This window comes from Pseudophryne corroboree, chromosome 11, assembly GCF_028390025.1.
Source record: "Pseudophryne corroboree isolate aPseCor3 chromosome 11, aPseCor3.hap2, whole genome shotgun sequence".
In the NCBI taxonomy this organism is placed as follows: Eukaryota; Metazoa; Chordata; class Amphibia; order Anura; family Myobatrachidae; genus Pseudophryne; species Pseudophryne corroboree.
In genome coordinates, this window is record NC_086454.1 from 250,148,105 (window position 1) to 250,162,450 (window position 14,346).

Genomic DNA, 14,346 nt, shown 5'->3' on the forward strand with positions numbered 1-14,346 from the left:
TATAAGACATAAGCATTCAATATTTGAGTAAACAAAGAGAAAATAAAGCTATCTTTTGGGTTTCACTAAAAAGTCCATTGGAAGACTTGACTATTGTTGTTAAAAGACATAGGCATTCATATTATAGAGCCACAAACCACACTAGTAAAATAAAAACATGATAACATGGGATTCAAACCAATGACAGTCATAATTTGATAGCGCAAACCCAACACCTTACTAACTGTGCTAACCAGACTGTGCATACCAAACACACAATTTATCAGAGATTTAAGTGAATAAGCTACAGTATCCAAGGTACTAAACATAATATATTCTACGGGGTGTCATAAGCAAGTCATTAGAATACTTTTCTACTAAATTTATAAGATATAAGCATTCAATATTTGAGTAAACAAAGAGAAAATAAAGCTATCTATTGGTTTTCACTAAAAAGTCAATTGGAAGACTTGACTATTGTTGTTAAAAGACATAGGCATTCATATTATAGAGCCACAAACCACACTAGTAAAATAAAAACATGATAACATGGGATTTGAACCAACGACAGTCTTAATTTGATAGTGCAAACCCATCATCTTACTAACTGTGCTAACCAGACTGTGCATACCAGACACACGATTTATCAGAGATTTAAGTGAATAAGCTACAGTGTCCAAGGTACTAAACAAAATATATTCTATGGGGTGTCATAAGCAAGTCATTAGAATACTTTCCTACTAAATTTATAAGACATGAGCATTCAATATTTGAGTAAACAAAGAGAAAATAAAGCTATCTATTGGGTGTCACTAAAAAGTCCATTGGAAGACTTGACTATTGTTGTTAAAAGACATAGGCATTCATATTATAGAGCCACAAACCACACTAGTAAAATAAAAACATGATAACATGGGATTTGAACCAATGACAGTCTTAATTTGATAGTGCAAACCCAAAACCTTACTAACTGTGCTAACCAGACTGTGCATAGCAGACACACAATTTATCAGAGATTTAAGTGAATAAGCTACAGTGTCCAAGGTACTAAACATAATATATTCTATGGGGTGTCATAAGCAAGTCATTAGAATACTTTCCTACTAAATTTATAAGACATAAGCATTCAATATTTGAGTAAACAAAGAGAAAATAAAGCTATCTTTTGAGTTTCACTAAAAAGTACATTGGAAGACTTGACTATTGTTGTTAAAAAACATAGGCATTCATATTATAGAGCCACAAACCACACTAGTAAAATAAAAACATGATAACATGGGATTCGAACCAATGACAGTCTTAATTTGATAGTGCAAACCCAACGCCTTACTAACTGTGCTAACCAGACTGTGCATAGCAGACACACAATTTATCAGAGATTTAAGTGAATAAGCTACAGTGTCCAAGGTACTAAACAGTATATATTCTATGGGGTGTCATAAGCAAGTCATTAGAATACTTTCCTACTAAATTTATAAGACATAAGCATTCAATATTTGAGTAAACAAAGAGAAAATAAAGCTATCTATTGGGTGTCACTAAAAAGTCCATTGGAAGACTTGACTATTGTTGTTAAAAGACATAGGCATTCATATTATAGAGCCACAAACCACACTATTAAAATAAAAACATGATAACATGGGATTCGAACCAATGACAGTCTTAATTTGATAGTGCAAACCCAACACCTTACTAACTGTGCTAACCAGACTGTGCATACCAAACACACAATTTATCAGAGATTTAAGTGAATAAGCTACAGTGTCCAAGGTACTAAACATAATATATTCTACGGGGTGTCATAAGCAAGTCATTAGAATACTTTCCTACTAAATTTATAAGATATAAGCATTCAATATTTGAGTAAACAAAGAGAAAATAAAGCTATCTATTGGTTTTCACTAAAAAGTCAATTGGAAGACTTGACTATTGTTGTTAAAAGACATAGGCATTCATATTATAGAGCCACAAACCACACTAGTAAAATAAAAACATGATAACATGGGATTCGAACCAATGACAGTCTTAATTTGATAGTGCAAACCCATCATCTTACTAACTGTGCTAACCAGACTGTGCATACCAGACACACAATTTATCAGAGATTTAAGTGAATAAGCTAAAGTGTCCAAGGTACTAAACATAATATATTCTATGGGGTGTCATAAGCAAGTCATTAGAATACTTTCCTACTAAATTTATAAGACATGTGCATTCAATATTTGAGTAAACAAAGAGAAAATAAAGCTATCTATTGGGTGTCACTAAAAAGTCAATTGGAAGACTTGACTATTGTTGTTAAAAGACATAGGCATTCATATTATAGAGCCACAAACCACACTAGTAAAATAAAAACATGATAACATGGGATTTGAACCAATGACAGTCTTAATTTGATAGTGCAAACCCAACACCTTACTAACTGTGCTAACCAGACTGTGCATACCAGACACACAATTTATCAGAGATTTAAGTGAATAAGCTACAGTGTCCAAGGTACTAAACATAATATATTCTATGGGGTGTCATAAGCAAGTCATTAGAATACTTTCCTACTAAATTTATAAGACATAAGCATTCAATATTTGAGTAAACAAAGAGAAAATAAAGCTATCTTTTGGGTTTCACTAAAAAGTCCATTGGAAGACTTGACTATTGTTGTTAAAAGACATAGACATTCATATTATAGAGCCACAAACCACACTAGTAAAATAAAAACATGATAACATAGGATTCAAACCAATGACAGTCTTAATTTGATAGTGCAAACCCAACACCTTACTAACTGTGCTAACCAGACTGTGCATACCAAACACACAATTTATCAGATATTTAAGTGAATAAGCTACAGTGTCCAAGGTACTAAACATAATATATTCTACGGGGTGTCATAAGCAAGTCATTAGAATACTTTCCTACTAAATTTATAAGATATAAGCATTCAATATTTGAGTAAACAAAGAGAAAATAAAGCTATCTATTGGTTTTCACTAAAAAGTCAATTGGAAGACTTGACTATTGTTGTTAAAAGACAGAGGCATTCATATTATAGAGCCACAAACCACACTAGTAAAATAAAAACATGATAACATGGGATTCGAACCAATGACAGTCTTAATTTGATAGTGCAAACCCATCATCTTACTAACTGTGCTAACCAGACTGTGCATACCAGACACACAATTTATCAGAGGTTTAAGTGAATAAGCTACAGTGTCCAAGGTACTAAACATAATATATTCTATGGGGTGTCATAAGCAAGTCATTAGAATACTTTCCTACTAAATTTATAAGACATGAGCATTCAATATTTGAGTAAACAAAGAGAAAATAAAGCTATCTATTGGGTGTCACTAAAAAGTCCATTGGAAGACTTGACTATTGTTGTTAAAAGACATAGGCATTCATATTATAGAGCCACAAACCACACTAGTAAAATAAAAACATGATAACATGGGATTTGAACCAATGACAGTCTTAATTTGATAGTGCAAACCCAACACCTTACTAACTGTGCTAACCAGACTGTGCATAGCAGACACACAATTTATCAGAGATTTAAGTGAATAAGCTACAGTGTCCAAGGTACTAAACATAATATATTCTATGGGGTGTCATAAGCAAGTCATTAGAATACTTTCCTACTAAATTTATAAGACATAAGCATTCAATATTTGAGTAAACAAAGAGAAAATAAAGCTATCTATTGGGTTTCACTGAAAAGTCCATTGGAAGACTTGACTATTGTTGTTAAAAGACATAGGCATTCATATTATAGAGCCACAAACCACACTAGTAAAATAAAAACATGATAACATGGGATTCGAACCAATGACAGTCTTAATTTGATAGTGCAAACCCAACACCTTACTAACTGTGCTAACCAGACTGTGCATAAAAGACTCACAATTTATCAGAGATTTAAGTGAATAAGCTACAGTATCCAAGGTACTACACATAATATATTCTACGGGGTGTCATAAGCAAGTCATTAGAATACTTTCCTACTAAATTTATAAGACATGAGCATTCAATATTTGAGTAAACAAAGAGAAAATAAAGCTATCTATTGGGTGTCACTAAAAAGTCCATTGGAAGACTTGACTATTGTTGTTAAAAGACATAGGCATTCATATTATAGAGCCACAAACCACACTAGTAAAATAAAAACATGATAACATGGGATTCGAACCAATAACAGTCTTAATTTGATAGTGCAAACCCAACGCCTTACTAACTGTGCTAACCAGACTGTGCATAGCAGACACACAATTTATCAGAGATTTAAGTGAATAAGCTACAGTGTCCAAGGTACTAAACAGTATATATTCTATGGGGTGTCATAAGCAAGTCATTAGAATACTTTCCTACTAAATTTATAAGACATAAGCATTCAATATTTGAGTAAACAAAGAGAAAATAAAGCTATCTATTGGGTGTCACTAAAAAGTCCATTGGAAGACTTGACTATTGTTGTTAAAAGACATAGGCATTCATATTATAGAGCCACAAACCACACTATTAAAATAAAAACATGATAACATGGGATTCGAACCAATGACAGTCTTAATTTGATAGTGCAAACCCAACACCTTACTAACTGTGCTAACCAGACTGTGCATACCAAACACACAATTTATCAGAGATTTAAGTGAATAAGCTACAGTGTCCAAGGTACTAAACATAATATATTCTACGGGGTGTCATAAGCAAGTCATTAGAATACTTTCCTACTAAATTTATAAGATATAAGCATTCAATATTTGAGTAAACAAAGAGAAAATAAAGCTATCTATTGGTTTTCACTAAAAAGTCAATTGGAAGACTTGACTATTGTTGTTAAAAGACATAGGCATTCATATTATAGAGCCACAAACCACACTAGTAAAATAAAAACATGATAACATGGGATTCGAACCAATGACAGTCTTAATTTGATAGTGCAAACCCATCATCTTACTAACTGTGCTAACCAGACTGTGCATACCAGACACACAATTTATCAGAGATTTAAGTGAATAAGCTAAAGTGTCCAAGGTACTAAACATAATATATTCTATGGGGTGTCATAAGCAAGTCATTAGAATACTTTCCTACTAAATTTATAAGACATGAGCATTCAATATTTGAGTAAACAAAGAGAAAATAAAGCTATCTATTGGGTGTCACTAAAAAGTCAATTGGAAGACTTGACTATTGTTGTTAAAAGACATAGGCATTCATATTATAGAGCCACAAACCACACTAGTAAAATAAAAACATGATAACATGGGATTCGAACCAATGACAGTCTTAATTTGATAGTGCAAACCCATCATCTTACTAACTGTGCTAACCAGATTGTGCATACCAGACACACAATTTATCAGAGATTTAAGTGAATAAGCTACAGTGTCCAAGGTACTAAACAAAATATATTCTATGGGGTGTCATAAGCAAGTCATTAGAATACTTTCCTACTAAATTTATAAGACATGAGCATTCAATATTTGAGTAAACAAAGAGAAAATAAAGCTATCTATTGGGTGTCACTAAAAAGTCCATTGGAAGACTTGACTATTGTTGTAAAAAGACATAGGCATTCATATTATAGAGCCACAAACCACACTAGTAAAATAAAAACATGATAACATGGGATTTGAACCAATGACAGTCTTAATTTGATAGTGCAAACCCAACACCTTACTAACTGTGCTAACCAGACTGTGCATACCAGACACACAATTTATCAGAGATTTAAGTGAATAAGCTACAGTGTCCAAGGTACTAAACATAATATATTCTATGGGGTGTCATAAGCAAGTCATTAGAATACTTTCCTACTAAATTTATAAGACATAAGCATTCAATATTTGAGTAAACAAAGAGAAAATAAAGCTATCTTTTGGGTTTCACTAAAAAGTCCATTGGAAGACTTGACTATTGTTGTTAAAAGACATAGACATTCATATTATAGAGCCACAAACCACACTAGTAAAATAAAAACATGATAACATAGGATTCGAACCAATGACAGTCTTAATTTGATAGTGCAAACCCAACACCTTACTAACTGTGCTAACCAGACTGTGCATACCAAACACACAATTTATCAGATATTTAAGTGAATAAGCTACAGTGTCCAAGGTACTAAACATAATATATTCTACGGGGTGTCATAAGCAAGTCATTAGAATACTTTCCTACTAAATTTATAAGATATAAGCATTCAATATTTGAGTAAACAAAGAGAAAATAAAGCTATCTATTGGTTTTCACTAAAAAGTCAATTGGAAGACTTGACTATTGTTGTTAAAAGACAGAGGCATTCATATTATAGAGCCACAAACCACACTAGTAAAATAAAAACATGATAACATGGGATTCGAACCAATGACAGTCTTAATTTGATAGTGCAAACCCATCATCTTACTAACTGTGCTAACCAGACTGTGCATACCAGACACACAATTTATCAGAGGTTTAAGTGAATAAGCTACAGTGTCCAAGGTACTAAACATAATATATTCTATGGGGTGTCATAAGCAAGTCATTAGAATACTTTCCTACTAAATTTATAAGACATGAGCATTCAATATTTGAGTAAACAAAGAGAAAATAAAGCTATCTATTGGGTGTCACTAAAAAGTCCATTGGAAGACTTGACTATTGTTGTTAAAAGACATAGGCATTCATATTATAGAGCCACAAACCACACTAGTAAAATAAAAACATGATAACATGGGATTTGAACCAATGACAGTCTTAATTTGATAGTGCAAACCCAACACCTTACTAACTGTGCTAACCAGACTGTGCATACCAAACACACAATTTATCAGATATTTAAGTGAATAAGCTACAGTGTCCAAGGTACTAAACATAATATATTCTACGGGGTGTCATAAGCAAGTCATTAGAATACTTTCCTACTAAATTTATAAGATATAAGCATTCAATATTTGAGTAAACAAAGAGAAAATAAAGCTATCTATTGGTTTTCACTAAAAAGTCAATTGGAAGACTTGACTATTGTTGTTAAAAGACAGAGGCATTCATATTATAGAGCCACAAACCACACTAGTAAAATAAAAACATGATAACATGGGATTCGAACCAATGACAGTCTTAATTTGATAGTGCAAACCCATCATCTTACTAACTGTGCTAACCAGACTGTGCATACCAGACACACAATTTATCAGAGGTTTAAGTGAATAAGCTACAGTGTCCAAGGTACTAAACATAATATATTCTATGGGGTGTCATAAGCAAGTCATTAGAATACTTTCCTACTAAATTTATAAGACATGAGCATTCAATATTTGAGTAAACAAAGAGAAAATAAAGCTATCTATTGGGTGTCACTAAAAAGTCCATTGGAAGACTTGACTATTGTTGTTAAAAGACATAGGCATTCATATTATAGAGCCACAAACCACACTAGTAAAATAAAAACATGATAACATGGGATTTGAACCAATGACAGTCTTAATTTGATAGTGCAAACCCAACACCTTACTAACTGTGCTAACCAGACTGTGCATAGCAGACACACAATTTATCAGAGATTTAAGTGAATAAGCTACAGTGTCCAAGGTACTAAACATAATATATTCTATGGGGTGTCATAAGCAAGTCATTAGAATACTTTCCTACTAAATTTATAAGACATAAGCATTCAATATTTGAGTAAACAAAGAGAAAATAAAGCTATCTATTGGGTTTCACTGAAAAGTCCATTGGAAGACTTGACTATTGTTGTTAAAAGACATAGGCATTCATATTATAGAGCCACAAACCACACTAGTAAAATAAAAACATGATAACATGGGATTCGAACCAATGACAGTCTTAATTTGATAGTGCAAACCCAACACCTTACTAACTGTGCTAACCAGACTGTGCATAAAAGACTCACAATTTATCAGAGATTTAAGTGAATAAGCTACAGTATCCAAGGTACTACACATAATATATTCTACGGGGTGTCATAAGCAAGTCATTAGAATACTTTCCTACTAAATTTATAAGACATGAGCATTCAATATTTGAGTAAACAAAGAGAAAATAAAGCTATCTATTGGGTGTCACTAAAAAGTCCATTGGAAGACTTGACTATTGTTGTTAAAAGACATAGGCATTCATATTATAGAGCCACAAACCACACTAGTAAAATAAAAACATGATAACATGGGATTCGAACCAGTGACAGTCTTAATTTGATAGTGCAAACCCAACGCCTTACTAACTGTGCTAACCAGACTGTGCATAGCAGACACACAATTTATCAGAGATTTAAGTGAATAAGCTACAGTGTCCAAGGTACTAAACAGTATATATTCTATGGGGTGTCATAAGCAAGTCATTAGAATACTTTCCTACTAAATTTATAAGACATAAGCATTCAATATTTGAGTAAACAAAGAGAAAATAAAGCTATCTATTGGGTGTCACTAAAAAGTCCATTGGAAGACTTGACTATTGTTGTTAAAAGACATAGGCATTCATATTATAGAGCCACAAACCACACTATTAAAATAAAAACATGATAACATGGGATTCGAACCAATGACAGTCTTAATTTGATAGTGCAAACCCAACGCCTTACTAACTGTGCTAACCAGACTGTGCATAGCAGACACACAATTTATCAGAGATTTAAGTGAATAAGCTACAGTGTCCAAGGTACTAAACAGTATATATTCTATGGGGTGTCATAAGCAAGTCATTAGAATACTTTCCCTACTAAATTTATAAGACATAAGCATTCAATATTTGAGTAAACAAAGAGAAAATAAAGCTATCTATTGGGTTTCACTAAAAAGTCCATTGGAAGACTTGACTATTGTTGTTAAAAGACATAGGCATTCATATTATAGAGCCACAAACCACACTAGTAAAATAAAAACATGATAACATGGAATTCGAACCAATGACAGTCTTAATTTGATAATGCAAACCCAACACCTTACTAACTGTGCTGACCAGACTATGCATACCAGACGCACAATTTATCAGAGATTTAAGTGAATAAGCTACAGTGTCCAAGGTACTAAACATAATATATTCTACAGGGTGTCATAAGCAAGTCATTAGAATACTTTCCTACTAAATTTATAAGATATAAGCATTCAATATTTGAGTAAACAAAGAGAAAATAAAGCTATCTATTGGGTTTCACTAAAAAGTCATTTGGAAGACTTGACTATTGTTGTTAAAAGGCATAGGCATTCATATTATAGAGCCACAAACCACACTAGTAAAATAAAACCATGATAACATGGGATTCAAACCAATGACAGTTTAAATTTGATAGTGCAAAGCCAACACCTTACTAACTGTGCTAACCAGACTGTGCATACCAGATGCACAATTTATCTGAGATTTAAGTGAATAAGCTACAGTGTCCAAGGTACTAAACAAAATATATTCTATGGGGTGTCATAAGCAAGTCATTAGAATACTTTCCTACTAAATTTATAAGACATGAGCATTCAATATTTGAGTAAACAAAGAGAAAATAAAGCTATCTATTGGGTGTCACTAAAAAGTCCATTGGAAGACTTGACTATTGTTGTTAAAAGACATAGGCATTCATATTATAGAGCCACAAACCACACTAGTAAAATAAAAACATGATAACATGGGATTCGAACCAATGACAGTCTTATTTTGATAGTGCAAACCCATCATCTTACTAACTGTGCTAACCAGACTGTGCATACCAGACACACAATTTATCAGAGGATTAAGTGAATAAGCTACAGTGTCCAAGGTACTAAACATAATATATTCTATGGGGTGTCATAAGCAAGTCATTAGAATACTTTCCTACTAAATTTATAAGACATGAGCATTCAATATTTGAGTAAACAAAGAGAAAATAAAGCTATCTATTGGGTGTCACTAAAAAGTCCATTGGAAGACTTGACTATTGTTGTTAAAAGACATAGGCATTCATATTATAGAGCCACAAACCACACTAGTAAAATAAAAACATGATAACATGGGATTCGAACCAATGACAGTCTTAATTTGATAGTGCAAACACAACACCTTACTAACTGTGCTAACCAGACTGTGCATAGCAGACACACAATTTATCAGAGATTTAAGTGAATAAGCTACAGTGTCCAAGGTACTAAACATAATATATTCTATGGGGTGTCATAAGCAAGTCATTAGAATACTTTCCTACTAAATTTATAAGACATAAGCATTCAATATTTGAGTAAACAAATAGAAAATAAAGCTATCTATTGGGTTTCACTGAAAAGTCCATTGGAAGACTTGACTATTGTTGTTAAAAGACATAGGCATTCATATTATAGAGCCACAAACCACACTAGTAAAATAAAAACATGATAACATGGGATTCGAACCAATGACAGTCTTAATTTGATAGTGCAAACCCAACACCTTACTAACTGTGCTAACCAGACTGTGCATAACAGACCCACAATTTATCAGAGATTTAAGTGAATAAGCTACAGTATCCAAGGTACTAAACATAATATATTCTACGGGGTGTCATAAGCAAGTCATTAGAATACTTTCCTACTAAATTTATAAGACATGAGCATTCAATATTTGAGTAAACAAAGAGAAAATAAAGCTATCTATTGGGTGTCACTAAAAAGTCCATTGGAAGACTTGACTATTGTTGTTAAAAGACATAGGCATTCATATTATAGAGCCACAAACCACACTAGTAAAATAAATACATGATAACATGGGATTCAAACCAATGACAGTCTTAATTTGATAGTGCAAACCCAACGCCTTACTAACTGTGCTAACCAGACTGTGCATAGCAGACACACAATTTATCAGAGATTTAAGTGAATAAGCTACAGTGTCCAAGGTACTAAATATAATATATTCTATGGGGTGTCATAAGCAAGTCATTAGAATACTTTCCTACTAAATTTATAAGACATAAGCATTCAATATTTGAGTAAACAAAGGGAAAATAAAGCTATCTTTTGGGTTTCACTAAAAAGTCCATTGGAAGACTTGACTATTGTTGTTAAAAGACATAGGCATTCATATTATAGAGCCACAAACCACACTAGTAAAATAAAAACATGATAACATGGGATTTGAACCAATGACAGTCTTAATTTGATAGTGCAAACCCAACACCTTACTAACTGTGCTAACCAGACTGTGCATACCAGACACACAATTTATCAGAGATTTAAGTGAATAAGCTACAGTGTCCAAGGTACTAAACATAATATATTCTATGGGGTGTCATAAGCAAGTCATTAGAATACTTTCCTACTAAATTTATAAGACATAAGCATTCAATATTTGAGTAAACAAAGAGAAAATAAAGCTATCTTTTGGGTTTCACTAAAAAGTCCATTGGAAGACTTGACTATTGTTGTTAAAAGACATAGACATTCATATTATAGAGCCACAAACCACACTAGTAAAATAAAAACATGATAACATGGGATTCGAACCAATGACAGTCTTAATTTGATAGTGCAAACCCAACACCTTACTAACTGTGCTAACCAGACTGTGCATACCAAACACACAATTTATCAGATATTTAAGTGAATAAGCTACAGTGTCCAAGGTACTAAACATAATATATTCTACGGGGTGTCATAAGCAAGTCATTAGAATACTTTCCTACTAAATTTATAAGATATAAGCATTCAATATTTGAGTAAACAAAGAGAAAATAAAGCTATCTATTGGTTTTCACTAAAAAGTCAATTGGAAGACTTGACTATTGTTGTTAAAAGACATAGGCATTCATATTATAGAGCCACAAACCACACTAGTAAACTAAAAACATGATAACATGGGATTCGAACCAATGACAGTCTTAATTTGATAGTGCAAACCCATCATCTTACTAACTGTGCTAACCAGACTGTGCATACCAGACACACAATTTATCAGAGGTTTAAGTGAATAAGCTACAGTGTCCAAGGTACTAAACATAATATATTCTATGGGGTGTCATAAGCAAGTCATTAGAATACTTTCCTACTAAATTTCTAAGACATGAGCATTCAATATTTGAGTAAACAAAGAGAAAATAAAGCTATCTATTGGGTGTCACTAAAAAGTCCATTGGAAGCCTTGACTATTGTTGTTAAAAGACATAGGCATTCATATTATAGAGCCACAAACCACACTAGTAAAATAAAAACATGATAACATGGGATTCGAACCAATGACAGTCTTAATTTGATAGTGCAAACCCAACACCTTACTAACTGTGCTAACCAGACTGTGCATAGCAGACACACAATTTATCAGAGATTTAAGTGAATAAGCTACAGTGTCCAAGGTACTAAACATAATATATTCTATGGGGTGTCATAAGCAAGTCATTAGAATACTTTCCTACTAAATTTATAAGACATAAGCATTCAATATTTGAGTAAACAAAGAAAAAATAAAGCTATCTATTGGGTTTCACTGAAAAGTCCATTGGAAGACTTGACTATTGTTGTTAAAAGACATAGGCATTCATATTATAGAGCCACAAACCACACTAGTAAAATAAAAACATGATAACATGGGATTCGAACCAATGACAGTCTTAATTTGATAGTGCAAACCCAACGCCTTACTAACTGTGCTAACCAGACTGTGCATAGCAGACACACAATTTATCAGAGATTTAAGTGAATAAGCTACAGTGTCCAAGGTACTAAACAGTATATATTCGATGGGGTGTCATAAGCAAGTCATTAGAATACTTTCCTACTAAATTTATGACATAAGCATTCAATATTTGAGTAAACAAAGAGAAAATAAAGCTATCTATTGTGTGTCACTAAAAAGTCCATTGGAAGACTTGACTATTGTTGTTAAAAGACATAGGCATTCATATTATAGAGCCACAAACCACACTATTAAAATAAAAACATGATAACATTGGATTTGAACCAATGACAGTCTTAATTTGATAGTGCAAACCCAACGCCTTACTAACTGTGCTAACCAGACTGTGCATAGCAGACACACAATTTATCAGAGATTTAAGTGAATAAGCTACAGTGTCCAAGGTACTAAACAGTATATATTCTATGGGGTGTCATAAGCAAGTCATTAGAATACTTTCCCTACTAAATTTATAAGACATAAGCATTCAATATTTGAGTAAACAAAGAGAAAATAAAGCTATCTATTGGGTTTCACTAAAAAGTCCATTGGAAGACTTGACTATTGTTGTTAAAAGACATAGGCATTCATATTATAGAGCCACAAACCACACTAGTTAAATAAAAACATGATAACATGGAATTCGAACCAATGACAGTCTTAATTTGATAATGCAAACCCAACACCTTACTAACTGTGCTAACCAGACTATGCATACCAAACGCACAATTTATCAGAGATTTAAGTGAATAAGCTACAGTGTCCAAGGTACTAAACATAATATATTCTATGGGGTGTCATAAGCAAGTCATTAGAATACTTTCCTACTAAATTTATAAGACATAAGCATTCAATATTTGAGTAAACAAAGAGAAAATAAAGCTATCTATTGGGTTTCACTGAAAAGTCCATTGGAAGACTTGACTATTGTTGTTAAAAGACATAGGCATTCATATTATAGAGCCACAAACCACACTAGTAAAATAAAAACATGATAACATAGGATTCGAACCAATGACAGTCTTAATTTGATAGTGCAAACCCAACACCTTACTAACTGTGCTAACCAGACTGTGCATAAGAGACCCACAATTTATCAGAGATTTAAGTGAATAAGCTACAGTATCCAAGGTACTAAACATAATATATTCTACGGGGTGTCATAAGCAAGTCATTAGAATACTTTCCTACTAAATTTATAAGACATGAGCATTCAATATTTGAGTAAACAAAGAGAAAATAAAGCTATCTATTGGGTGTCACTAAAAAGTCCATTGGAAGACTTGACTATTGTTGTTAAAAGACATAGGCATTCATATTATAGAGCCACAAACCACACTAGTAAAATAAATACATGATAACATGGGATTCGAACCAATGACAGTCTTAATTTGATAGTGCAAACCCAACGCTTTACTAACTGTGCTAACCAGACTGTGCATAGCAGACACACAATTTATCAGAGATTTAAGTGAATAAGCTACAGTGTCCAAGGTACTAAACATAATATATTCTATGGGGTGTCATAAGCAAGTCATTAGAATACTTTCCTACTAAATTTATAAGACATAAGCATTCAATATTTGAGTAAACAAAGAGAAAATAAAGCTATCTATTGGGTTTCACTAAAAAGTCCATTGGAAGACTTGACTATTGTTGTTAAAAGACATAGGCATTCATATTATAGAGCCACAAACCACACTAGTAAAATAAAAACATGATAACATGGGATTTGAACCAATGACAGTC